The 13,520-nt window shown below is 44.1% G+C and overlaps 1 long non-coding RNA gene across 16 annotated transcripts; it reads left to right on the forward strand.

The window, feature by feature from the left end:
- Positions 1-426: 426 nt before the first annotated feature.
- On the forward strand, positions 427-4,865 carry LOC123156925 (uncharacterized). 16 transcript variants are annotated; one of them, XR_006478543.1, is made up of 7 exons: positions 427-1,176; positions 1,493-1,541; positions 1,710-1,832; positions 2,261-2,302; positions 2,852-2,970; positions 3,677-3,772; positions 4,376-4,859. It is a non-coding gene; the product is annotated as an uncharacterized lncRNA (long non-coding RNA). The 16 variants fall into 16 exon arrangements; XR_006478542.1 differs by having other exon boundaries at positions 427-968; positions 1,055-1,176; positions 1,710-2,970; positions 4,376-4,864; XR_006478534.1 differs by having other exon boundaries at positions 2,261-2,970; positions 4,376-4,862.
- The last annotated feature ends 8,655 nt before the right edge of the window (positions 4,866-13,520 follow it).

Consider the following 13,520-nt stretch of genomic DNA (forward strand, 5'->3'; position numbering starts at 1 on the left):
CCACAAAACCCCGCATTAATCTCCTTCCAAATCCAACCCAATCAAATTCGATCCATCCGCCAGCACTAAACCCCCTCCCATCCCCGCCGTTTACTTCCCATTAGGTTAGAGCAAGTACAATAGAGCTGAGTCAGCTGGCTATAAAAAATAAACTAGAATATTCTTACTTAGTTGGAGGAAAGAGAAGAAGAGAGAGAAGGAAAGCGGGCTCTTGGTGAAGAGCCAGCTCTAGCACGTGCTCCTAGGCACTTTGTGAGAGTGAAAGGTGGGCCATATAATAAAAAAATAGTACACTCTTCTAATCAATTATTGTACATATTGGCTATAAGATGGGCTATAGATGACATGACAATGGCTTATAGCCAGCAGTTGGCTATACTATTAACCATGCTCTTATTACTCCATCCACCCACCCGACGCAAATCCCCAATCCCAATCCCTTCCCATGCGTCGCGATGAGGACCGAGGATCCTGAGCCCCCCAACCCCAGCCCCAAACTATAGCCACTAGGGAACTCGTCTGGGCCAAGACCAAGTGCCGCCACCACTGGTGGCCCACGCACCTCCATGCCCCCTCCATCAACGGGCACCTCTGCCACCAGCCGGCGCATGACCTTCGGCCCCTGCTGCTCTCCCCGCCAGCGCACGACCGATGGCCGAAGAGCGTCCCTCGCCCCGGCTCCCTGCCCACCTCGACGAGCCGACGCACATCCATGACCGGCTGGAGCTTGCGCCGCCAGCCACGTCCACGCCCATGACCTCCTGCTTGACGCCCTACTCTTCTGTTGGAGGAGGTCCTTGCCGTCGGCCTGCATCTCATGGTCAAGCCACCCTCCGCATGCCTCCTTCCCCTCGGCTAGCTCTGGCCGCCTGCCGTCTCTGACCTTGCCGCCTCCCGTTGGTCCCTTGCACAAAACATGGTAGCAGGCTCTTCCCGGAGAGTTCATCTCCCTCCAGCTCCTTCCTAGGGTTCGCCGGATCTGTCTGTCTCTCTCTTCTCCCACTCTCTCTCTATCAGGATTTCACTACCTGAGTCTCTCTCTCTCTGTTTGCAGGCACCCATGGAGGCGATGACACGTGGACTACTCGGGTGGTGGCCGCCAAGGACAAGGCCAAGGAGGATGGCGACCCGAAGTTCGTCGGGGACCTCATCGTCTTAGACAAGGCACGCCAGTAGGTAATCGTCGAAAAATGATTGTTTCATATGAACTGTTGGGTTGCTGGTTAGTTTGTACTCTTAGCTTCATCTACGAGCCCCGTATCAATGCATGGTGTCCTCTGGATTTAGAGTGAAAACATAACTGCTCACTGCTGCTCCTCTAAAGAATTGAAGTATTGAACTTTCATGATGAATATGAGGACGCGTTGATTTGTTTACAGTTTTCCTGCTAGTAATCAATTGTTTTATGTATCAGTTACCATGGTTTCAGATGCAAAAAATATTGACTGGTGGATTAAAATGACTGACACAATCATGTGTGATCCATTATCAGGTTACAGATTTGTGCCGCTGGCCCCAACAAGGCACATTGCACTACTCGGGTAAGTGCGTTCAAGAAGGTTGTGAGGGTGTTCGCGGAAAAGCCGATGAATAATGTAGTCACTCCAGTGTTGGATACTACCTTCGACTTGCTTGTAGAAGCATACGATTTGTCTCTTCTCTGTGTAGATAACATGTTGAATGTTGTTCATACGATTGCATGTTGGCAGAAATGATGAGGATTAGTAGGTGAAGACGAGGTACTGCTATGGTTATCGTAAAGATCCTCCTCCATGCCTCATGGGAAGCAACATCATGATTGCTCTTGCAAAATCGATGATGATGCTATGAATGTTAGTTCTGCTGCCATTGTGGATTAGCTTGTGCCCCTCAAATGCTATTGACAAGTTCCACCTTGAGTCCGTAGATCAGTGGAATTATAATGAGTAGTATAAAACATGAGATGTCTGATTGTATATAACCCGCACCTCCAAATTGATGTGTTCTAGGCTGTGTCTTTGATTGAAAATGTTTCTAGACTATAAACTGTTCTATCCGTGATAACTGCAACTAGAAGAATTTTTCCCATTTAAATTCTGTAATCCCTATTAGCTAAAACTTTAGCATTACAAAGTTTTATATTTAAGTTCAGTTTCTTGGTAAGCCATCCTCCTCATGGTAGAGTTTCTCTTGCAGATAGATAATTATTTCTTCAAGTTTTGTTTTTCTGGTGTGTTTAGCTGTTTCTCATGATGTAGCTATTGTTGCTTTTTTGTCTCAGGGTGTGATTGTTCTGATCACCTACTTCAACAACGGCTCGGGCGTATGTGCCTCAAACTCTTAGCGTGGACTCACTATTTATGTTTGTTCTCCTAGGGTTTGTAGATTGCGAAACATGGCAAGTAACATGTAGATGCTCTATTTCTTATTCCCTGCTCTAGTTTATTTCAATTTATATTTCTCTGGACATCAAGTCAAGTGCTGAATTTTGAGGGTACGGAAGCTTGTAACATCACGGGTTTCTTTGATGATAGTGAATGTGAAGTAGGATTGTATTGTATCTTCGTTTATAGATATTTTTTAGTTACAACTCAATACCAAATTCTACAGTAGGGGTTCTTGTGGCATCAACAGCTATTGTAATAATGAATGTATATTACGATTGTATTGTGCCCTTCGGTGTTTTCGTATTTATCATGCATACACAACAAATCATGAAAATAAACTACATTCGGCATACTCAAATAACACTGGGGTCTGGGACTATTTTATGGTGTTGTCGATATACTTTGTGATTTAAAGTTACTGATCTATGGTCTGGTGTCATATTATGGTCTAATATTTTTTGTTTTGATTCTTTCTCTGTTGCCAGGAATAGATGTCGATGATGCCTACTTGCTTGCCAGCTACAGTGATGCATGGACCGGTGAAGCAAGCACACATGCAAGGCTAGCCCCATGTATCTTCCTTGGGTGCAAACATCATCTACAAGTATGAAAAATGTAACACCTCTCTGTGTTGTTTTGCTCCTCTTCTCTCTGCATCCGAGAAAATTGGTGCTTAATATGCTATTGATTTACAGTGTCTGTTAGTTAACACCAAGCCTAAACTATTGCTTTGTTTTTCCTCTTTATGCCCCAAGTTTTACTAGCAACAAGCTCAACTTCATGCTTTGTAGGAAATAAGTACATGATTGTTTATCCTCCTGTGTAACAGTTTAAGTTTGTGAGTTGATCCTATGTTCGTGTTAGCAAGTCTAATTAGGCGTGTTCTGATGATAGTGAAGAAGAAAAGTGTCTTCTAATGTGGTGGTGCCAAACAAAAGTTTTATGCTTATGTTGAGCTTACTTTTAATATGTGAACATGACAATTTAGAGGCTATACTGAAGTTCCACTCATTTTATTCTGTGTGTTGAGCTTACCTTTGTATGTCAGGATTTTTTCTTCATCTGTTACCCTTCCTTTGGCTGTAGTTTATCTTTGTATAGAAACCAATCTTGGTGTTCTTCCTATTTGCATTTGATTTACATTTCGAAATTCCCTAGCACAACTATATATAACAATGTCGGTATGTGTTTTCTTATTTTAGTGTCTATAGTACATTTGCATGATGTTGAATTATGTGCTACAGAATATACATTAGCTGATTTAAACTGCTATTTTCCTATGCCTAATCAAATGCCCTTTGTTTTTGCAGTATGCATACCCAGGTCAAACTTGCGATCATGGTGAAGGTGCTGATCTAGGTTTCCTATCTTCAGAAGTGAAATGTTTGCTTGCTACCTTCTTTTGGGTACTGCTTTCTAATCAAGTTCTTGAACACAAGAGTTACGCATACAAATCATGTGCTATTTATGCTTAGGTTTATGCACTGATAGTCATCTTCTTGTCTACTTAGCTGAATCATGTCTTTGTGTACTAAACATCAATTACTAGTATTTGGCTTCTATGTGCTAATTAAACCCGATAAATATATATAGTTCTTTGAGGTGCAAATTCCATAGTGCATGTTTACGAGGTTAAGATTCTACAGATGTTGCATAATATTGGTGACAAAGTGTCTCTCCTTAGGGGTTGATTTAAATAACATATGATCTACTGAAATAAATTTTTTGGTGCCCAAACATTGAAATTCTGGTTCTTTGTTTCAAACACCAAAATGTTGTTTACCTTGTCGTTCTATGCTTAAATGATAAAAATGTCTCATTTATAGGAATGTAAACCTGATGTAGAATAGTATTTACTTGTTGCTGTTAGTTACTACTTGTATCCGCTGATTTCTATTCCTCATTTTGCTTGTTTTACTCTTATTTATGCTCACGGACTGCCTACAAGTTAACATGCTGTTAGATTTGCCTTTACTTTGTTCCAAACCATTTTGTTTGATAACTTGCAGACGTTGTCCTTCATTCATGTTTCGTCGTGAGATCTAGGACGAAGAAGTTGGGAGAATCATAAAGTTCTAGCTCATTGGAGCTAGTTATACTTGTATGGCTAGTTATTTTTTTTGGATTTTTTAGTTGTGTTACCTGATGTGAACTAGTTCTGATTGTAAACCTCATGTGATCTTAGAACTATTATTGCTCTAGTCTGGTGGGAGTTGTGGAAGCATAGGAATGCTATTGTTTTTGAAGGGGCGCGCCCTTGCTTGGAGTATCTACTAGGGCGAGTGAGGCATGAGGGCCAACTGTGGGCATCGGCCGGGCTAATGAAAGGGAATGTAACTCCCTTCTTTACTAGAGTGGAGAGGTGGGAGATGAGTGAGGAGTAATATGTAACAAAACCGTGTAATTGTGGTGGAGGCTTTCTATGCCTTTCTTCTTTAATATATGATATGCACACTCATGCATATTCGAAAAAAATAAACCTCATGTGAACCATGTTTGATTGCAATGTGCCAAGTTTGGCTCTGTTTGATTGTATTCATGATGTGAACCATGTTTTCATGATATTTAGTTGTTCTTTGTTTGAAGCATCGTCTAATTATTGGTTATTTATTTATTGGATCATTGAAATCTGAGGAATATAACCTTGACACCTAGGAGCTATTTTTTAAATAATACATTTTTTTATTAATTCTTAGAAATTACGCTGAATTATTATTTTCCAAAAATAATACATCGTCAGCCATCTGGTGTCCGACTGGATCCAGCCGGCCAAGAGTAGGCCGATTAGTACCATGTCGGCTAACAGCAAGGCGATTGGGCTCCTGCCCACTCCTATCGGCTAACTGTTTGCCGACTGGAACTAATTGGCTTACAGTAGGCCGACTGGAACTAATTGGCTTACAACAAGCTGATAGGTGCATGCCCCATTTTCTCACATAGTCGACCTACTATTTTTGAAAATTAATAAAAAATTGTATTATTTTAAAATATTAGCCACCTGGGACCCACTTATTAGAACCTAACAATTGGGATCCATCAGACTAGTGGACCCTTCTCTTGAAAATAAAATAAAATCTGAAACTCTAGAGCCAAAAAGACCACGTCAAAGCAAAATAAAAAACTGAATTGTTGGGCTTGGCCCATGTGGCTGAACAAAATTATTAGGAAAACAAATAATAAATTGGCTGAATTATTGGGCTTGGCCAAATAATAAATGGGCTGAATTATTGGGCACGACCAAATAATAAATGGGCAGAATTGTTGTGCTCGGCCCATGTAGACGGCTGGACTAGACTAGGCTGATTCTAATCAACGACCAATTCATTTGGTCACAATTTTGCCACATTAGCTTACCACGTTGGATCTGACGTGGTGTGGGCATGTTGCAAGTGACCAAAATAATTTGTCGTAGAACCAACAACCTTTTATTCTGGCCTTTGCCTTGTACGACCATTTCACACAAAGGTTGTTAAGTTTCATTAAAGACGGCAAGCTTTTGACCAACTATTTTTGGTCACAAAAGTTTGTAAATGAAAAACATTTACCATTCAGTGACCAATATTGATGGTTGCAAGTTGCCATATTTCTTGTGGTGGAAAATTCCTCACTTGTGTGACCGTTTAGGGCTACGGCCAACTTTCAATAGCTTCAATCTTGACTTTATCAACTTCAATTCCCTATGGAGTAACAACATAGCCAAGAAAAGATACTTGGTCTGTGCAAAGGGTGCACTTCCCAAGGTTACCAAACAAATGTGCATCATGTAGAGCAATAAAAATAACACATAAATGTTCCAAATGTTCCTCCAAAGATCTGCTATAAATTAGTATATTGATAACCCACAAGTATAGGGGATCGTGTGTAGCCTTTTTTGATAAATAAGAGCGTCGAACCTAACGAGGAGCTAAAGTAGAACAAATATTCCCTCAAGTTCTATAGACCACCGATACAACTCTACGCACACTTAACGTTTTGCTTTACCTAGAACAAGAATAAAACTAGAAGTACTTTGCGAGAATAAAACTATGAATAAATTGCAAGATAATAAATTTACTAGTTTAGTAGAAAGCTTTTTGTAATCAAGAGAAAGATTTATCCCTAGGAAGTCGATAACTAGACCGGTAATCATTATTGCAATTTTGTATGAGGGAGAGGCAGAGCTAACATACTTTCTATTGGGATATAACTCCATGGTGTGACCTGCCCAGGAGGGGCCGGGTTACACTGTTGGTGACTCAACAATGAAGCTTAGGCAGGCCCAAGAAGCCAAAACCTGAGAGCCTAGAGGCGGCTTACGAGGCGGGCCAGCTGAAGGCCCAAGACCCGGAGGTGGCGCGTGACCTGGAGGTGTAAGACACCCGATGGAGACTTGTCAAAGAAGGAAAGATGATGTAGAGCCGGCATTGGTTATGAAGTATAAGCCGACCCGGATACTTGTAAGCCCAGGACCTCGACTTGTGTATATAAAGGCGAGCCCCTACGGCGGGTAAACAAAAGTTACAATCGATTGATAGCCAGGTTAAGCAATACCGTTCCCTTGTAATCAGTACTCAATCAATACAACACAAATCAGGATGTAGGCTTTTGCCTCGATAGTGAGGGGCCGAACCTGGGTAAACTCGTGTCTCTCGTCCCGCTCAATCCCTTTAAGCTAATCACCGTAGACATGGCCTCGCACCTAAGTCCTTTCACGAGGGCATCTGCCGTGAGAAACCACGACAGTTGGCGCCCACCATGGGGCCAGCGCATGATGGTTTCGACTTCTTGAAGGTCTCTTTCCTAGGGATCAAGGGATACGCCATTGGCAGGATGACTAAGAGTCACCGCGGCAAGCTCTACATGTACGACGCTGGTTGCGTCCCCGAGGCCGACTCAATCGAGTACGGGTACCGGGTCCCCTTCAGCGGGATTCATGTCTTCATCGGCAAAATCGGCGGATCAGAGCCTGAGCCGGACGTCTGCACCGACATCGTCGAGCCGGCTCGGCGCGCGCAACCCGCTCGGGTTCAACCCGGCCAGAAGCATGTTTTCGTTGGTTTCGCAAAAGGCAAGGAGCTCGCGGAAGATTCTGTATCTGGAGGAGAGACTCTCATCTACGCAAGTGATGAGTCCCTGACCGGAGAAACGAAACCCATCTATCAGCTTCAAGACGGCGGGCTTGGGGGTTATTTCGATGGTGACCGTATTCCGGACCCCTATGAGCCACTATGGAGGGCTGCTATCTTCATGGCTGGCATAGGGCCCTCTCAATTCATCAACAGCTGCGGCTATGATATCGGGCTCAATTGCTGCTGCGACAGCCGGTGCTGGTGGCTCAGATAGGCCACAGACTCAGATTTTATCAGATCTCTTGGGCACTCTGACAACTTTGCTAGCGACAGAGGTTACTATAGCAAATCAAGCAAAAGGCAATGCAGATATTGTAAAGATTCAGGGGGAGATCACTAAGTCCCAGGAGGATATCAACGCAGAGAATACCAGGATGGCAGCGGAACGGGCTCAGATCGTGACTCACTCGGAGCGCGTGATGACAGAAGCTTGGCGTTTAAGTCTGGATCAGAATCCCTCTAACACAGTTCTTCGTAGGAGGCACTAGACCCGCCTGTGTTAGCATTATGAGCCCATGAATTTATTTAACACACCAGGGGCAGGGCCAAGCACTCCAGATGCAAGGGTGAATCCTCAGTTAAACCTGGACATGCATGGAAGTCAGCGGCGGCTCAACCCCGCCAGCCTCAGCGGGCACAGAGGAAGGAGCGGGCACCTAACCTGCCCCAATCAAACACCGCCTCAATGTTTTTGGACGCCATTGCCAGAGCAGTTAATGCTGGCCATGGCAGTTAACACCTCAAAGGTCGCCTCATCGTTAAGAATAAGAGAAGGGTCAATATCAGGGACGAAGATATGCTTACACCTTTGAGGGGTTAAGTCCACAATCTCATGTGTCGGCGGCTTAATACGAGCATTGTTGTTATCATAAGCCGCCCGATACTTGACAGGTCCAACTCCTGTGCAAGTTTACATGCCAAGGGCCGCATCTCTTTGATGCATCTGGCAAAGTCCTGCTCTTCAAAGATAGACCCGTCGTCGTTGAATTCCGGACACATCTCTTTAACGCATCTGACAAAACCATGACACTTTCGGTACCTGGATCATATGCACTTATGATTGGGACTCTAGCAAGCATCCGCAACTACCAAAGATCATTAAGGTAAAACCCAACCATAGCATTAAGTATCAAGTTCTCTTTATCCCATACGCAACAACCCCCTTACTCGGGCGTAAGCTTCTTTCACTCTAGCCACCCAACGTAAGGGAATAATGAACATATTGCAACACCCTATATCAGGGATCCCTCACGTTTGCGTGATATGGAGGACACCATAAGTCAACACCAAAATAAAATATACAACTCAAACCAATCATGATCATCAATCAACCCGTAGGACAAAACAGATCTACTCAAACATTATAGGATAACCACATATCATTGGATAATAATATATAGTGTTAAGAACCATGTTTAAGTAGAGAATCATAGTGGGAATAGAGAGGTTACACCGCTGCATAGAGGGGAAGAGCATTGGTATTTATGGCGGCGGAGTTGTTAGTGTAGCGCCGTCACGATCCTTGTCTCGGCGGCGCTCCGGCGCCATCGGGAGAGAGGGGGAGAGAGCCGCCCTCCTTCTTCTCCTTCTTCCTTGGCCTCCCCCCTAGATGGGAGGAGAGTTCCCCCCTCTGGTCCATGGTCTCCATGGCACCGGAGGGGTGAGAGGCCCTCCGAGATTGGATCCCTCTCTCCTCTTCTGTTTCAAGTTCCTATTTTCCAGCCCTTCATCGATTCTTAAATATCTGGAGATCAGTAACTCCGATTGTGCTGAAATTTTACACGATTTGTTTCCGGATATAAGCTTCCTTGCGGCTGAAGAAGAGCCCCAGCCGACTTATGGTGTGCCCACTAGTTACCACCGTGCTACAGGGGGCCCAGACGCACCCTGGTGGGCAGTGGAGGCCGTGGGCCTCCGTTTGTGTTGATTCCACCTCCCCAAAATCAAGTATATTCCAAAATAATTCTCTGTAAATTTTTATTGTGTTTGGACTTTGTTTGATATGGATATTCCGTGGAACAAAAAAACATGCAACAAACAAGAACTGACACTGGGCACTGGATCAATATATTAGTCCCAAAAGTAATATAAAATGTTGCCAAAGGTATGTAAAAGTTGTATAATATTGGCATGGAACAATAAAAAATTATAGATACTATGGAGACATATCAACATCCCCAAGCTTAATTCCTTCTCGACCTCGAGTAGGTAAATGATAAAAAAGACATTTTTGATGTGGAATGCTACCTAGCATAATCTTGATCATGTAATCTAATCATGGCATGAATATTAAGACATAAGTGATTCAAAGCAATAGTATATAATTTGACATAAAGACATCAATACTCAGGCATCCCAACAAACAATCATGTCTTTCAAAATATCAATGTTAAAGAACGTTATCCCTACAAAATCATATAGTCTTGTCATGCTCCATCTTCTTAACACAAAGTATTCATCATGTACAACCCCGATGACAAGCCGAGCAATTGGTTCATACTTTTTAATGCGCTTCAGCTTTAAGAACCCCCACGCAATACATGAGCGCAAGCCATGGACATAGCACTATGAGTGTAATAGAGTATGATGATAGGGGTAAACATAAAAAACACAAAAAGTAAGAAAGTCTCACATCGACGTGGCTAATCAACGGGCTATGGAGATGCTTATCAATTGATATCAATGCGAGGAGTAGGGATTGCCATGCAATGGATTGATACATCTCCTACGTATCTATAATTTTTGATCGTTCCATGATGTTATATTATCATTCTTGGATGTTTTACAATCATTTTATAGCAACTTTATATCATTTTTGGAACTAATCTATTGACATAGTGCCCAGGGACAGTTGCTGTTTTTGCTTGTTTTTTTACTTTGCAGGAAATCAATACCAAATGGAGTCCAAACACAGCGAAATTTTTGGTGATTTTTTCTGGAGCAGAGGACACACGATGGGCCAAGAAAGTACCCGAGGGGTGCTCCGAGGGGAGAACAACAGGCGCGCCTAGCTGGGATGTGCCCACCTCGGTGCCCCCTCGCACCGCCTCTTTTGCTCTATAAATACCCCAATATTCCAGAAACCCTAAGGGAGTCGACAAAAATCAATTCCAGCCACCGCAAGTTCCATAGACACCATCACAGAGGGGTTCATCATACTCATTGGTGCCTCTCCGATCATGCATGAGTAGTTCATTGTAGACCTACGGGTCCGTAGTGAGTAGCTAGATGGATTCCTCTCTCTCTTTTGATTCTCAATACAATGGTCTCTTGGAGATCTATTTGATGTAACTCTTTTTGCGGTGTGTTTGTTGGGATCCGATGAACTTTGAGTTTATGATCAGATCTATGTGTTTATCCATGAAAGTTATTTGAGTCTTTTGATCTCTTATATGCATGATTACTTATAGCCTCGTATTTCTTCTTCAAATCTTTGGTTAAGCCGACTAGATCGATTTTTCTTGCCATGGGAAGAGGTGCTTTGTGATGGGTTCGATCTTACAGTGCTTGATCCCTGTGACAGAAGGGGAACCAGCACGTATGTATCATTGCCATTAAGGATAACTAGATGGGGTCTATTTCTACATAAATAGATCTTTTCTACATCATGTCATCATTCTTATCGCATTACTCTGTTTTTCCATGAACTTAACACACCAGATGCAGCTGGATAGTGGTCGATGTGTGGAGTAATAGTAGTAGACGCAGGTAGGAGTCGGTCTACTAATCTTGGAGGTGATGCCTATATAATGATCTTTGCATGGATATCGTCATGATTATTTGAAGTTCTATCAATTGCCCAACAGTAATTTGTTTTTCCCACCGTATGCTATTTTTCTCGAGAGAAGCCACTAGTGAAATCTACGGCCCTCGGTCTCTTCTTTATCATATTTGCTTTCGAGATCTATTTTTATTTGCTTTTATTTTCAGATCTATTAATCCAAAAACAAAAAATACCTTGCTGCAATATTTATTTATTTATTTATTTATTTTATCTCGCATTCCCACGAGATCTATTTATCCAATCTACTACAATTTTACCTATCCTTTTACTTGTGAGGGATTGACAAACCCTCTCTTACATCGGGTTGCAGGTATTTGTTCTTTGTGTGCAGGAGCTGTGATGTAGGTAAAACCCTAGAGGTCGATCTTTCACGTTTGGAGCGGATCCCTACGAGGAAGACGAAGAACACGAGGATGGGAACGAGGGAAAAACACGAGAGAACACTCAACCAACAAGAATAAAGTCACACATGCGCTAGATCATCGAGGCACAAGGTGATGCAAGATCCAAGTCCGACAAAGGACGATACATAGGGTAACCGGTTCTTCTCAATGAGGAGGTCTTGAAGATGGTCTTCTTCGAATGGAGGTCTTGAATCCAAGTGGATCTTCTCCGAAGAGGTGTCGGTCCCTCGCAAAGGAGTAGATCCGGATGGATGAGCGAGGCACTCTCTCACAAATGTGCTAAATCAACATTGACCCTAGCTATGAGGTGGGAGAAGTCTATTTATAGTCTAAGGGGGGTGAAAGGGTAAGTGGCTTGACCCAACACTCGGGCGAACGCACATGCGTCGGACGTCCGACGGTCACCGGTCGTCCGAAGGGTCACGAGAGTCCGGACGTCCGGTGCCGGTTAGGCGTCCGATGTTTTGGTTCTGGATAGGAAATGTCGGTTGTCCGGTCGTCCGGTCATCCGGAAGTCTCCATTCTTCCGCTGTTTTGGCTCGGGAGTGGTTGTGCCGGTCGTCCGGAGAGGCTCGGTCGTCTGGGTGATGGGAGGTGTTGGACGTCCGGTCGGCGTCGGTCGTCTGGCCGCTGTAGCGTGCGAAGGATGGGGCTTGGTTGGTCGTTTGGAGCTTCTAGGCATCGGACGTCCTGTCGGGGTCGGTCATCCAATGACTGGGAGTTTCGAGCGGGCCTTCTCCTTGTCCGTTGAACTTGGTATCCTCGCCGTCTTGTCCAATGGGTGTAGATGATCCGTGACTCTCCTCCAAACACCTGATCACACATAGAGTCTCCTCATGAGGTAGTAGCCATGTCTCATAAGTAGGGAGTGGGAGTTCGGAGAGGAGCGAGTTCACCTTATCTTCGATAGCCTTTGCTCGAGCTCTTGTCATAGGTCCAAGTAGTGTCATGGGATATGTAGGCACGTCCATGGTGATGATCGTGGGATGCTCCGCATCATCCCCCCCCCCTTGGGAAAGATCCGACCTCGGATCGAAAGCTTCATCACCATGGTATGGTGAGAGATCCTTGACATTGAAGATGTCGCTCACGTTGTACTTGTCGCGTGGGAGGTCGATCTTGTAGGCGTTCTTGTTGTAGCGTGCTAGCACGTTGAAGGGTCCATCGGCTCGAGGTAGTAGTTTGGACTTGTGTTCGTTGGGGAAGCGGTCCTTGCGAAGGTGTAGCCACACGAGATCTCCAATGTCGAATATCATGGGTTGGTTGTTGATGTTGAGCTTGGTTGCGAGTCGTTGTACTTGGCACTCAATGGTGTTCCTTGTCTCTTCATGCATCTTCTTGAGGTAGGTCGCGCGTGCACTCGCGTCCATGTTGGTGCGGTCTTGTAGTGGAAGAGGTAGAATGTCCAATGGGGACAATGGGTTGAAACCGTAGACGACCTCGAAGGGGGACTTGCCGGTAGTCAAATGTCTTGCACGGTTGTAGGCATACTCGGTGATGGGTAGGCACTCCTCCCACTCCTTGATGTTCCTTTTGATCAACACGCGAAGTAGAGTGGAGAGTGTACGGTTCGTCACCTCCGTTTGGCCGTTGGTTTGAGGATGGTAAGCCGAAGAGAACAAGAGCTTGATTCCGAGATTGGCACATAGAGTCTTCCAAAAATAACTCAAGAACTTGACGTCGCGGTCCGAGACAATCATTTTGGGCACTCCGTGTAGTCGCAAGATTTCCCTACAAAAGATATTCGCAATATGTGAAGCATCGTCTATCTTGTTGCATGGAAAGAAATATGCCATTTTAGAAAATCGGTCCACGACAACAAACACGGAATCCTTTCCATTTGGGGTCCTAGGCAACC

Source organism: Triticum aestivum, chromosome 7B, assembly GCF_018294505.1.
Source record: "Triticum aestivum cultivar Chinese Spring chromosome 7B, IWGSC CS RefSeq v2.1, whole genome shotgun sequence".
NCBI lineage: Eukaryota > Viridiplantae > Streptophyta > Magnoliopsida > Poales > Poaceae > Triticum > Triticum aestivum.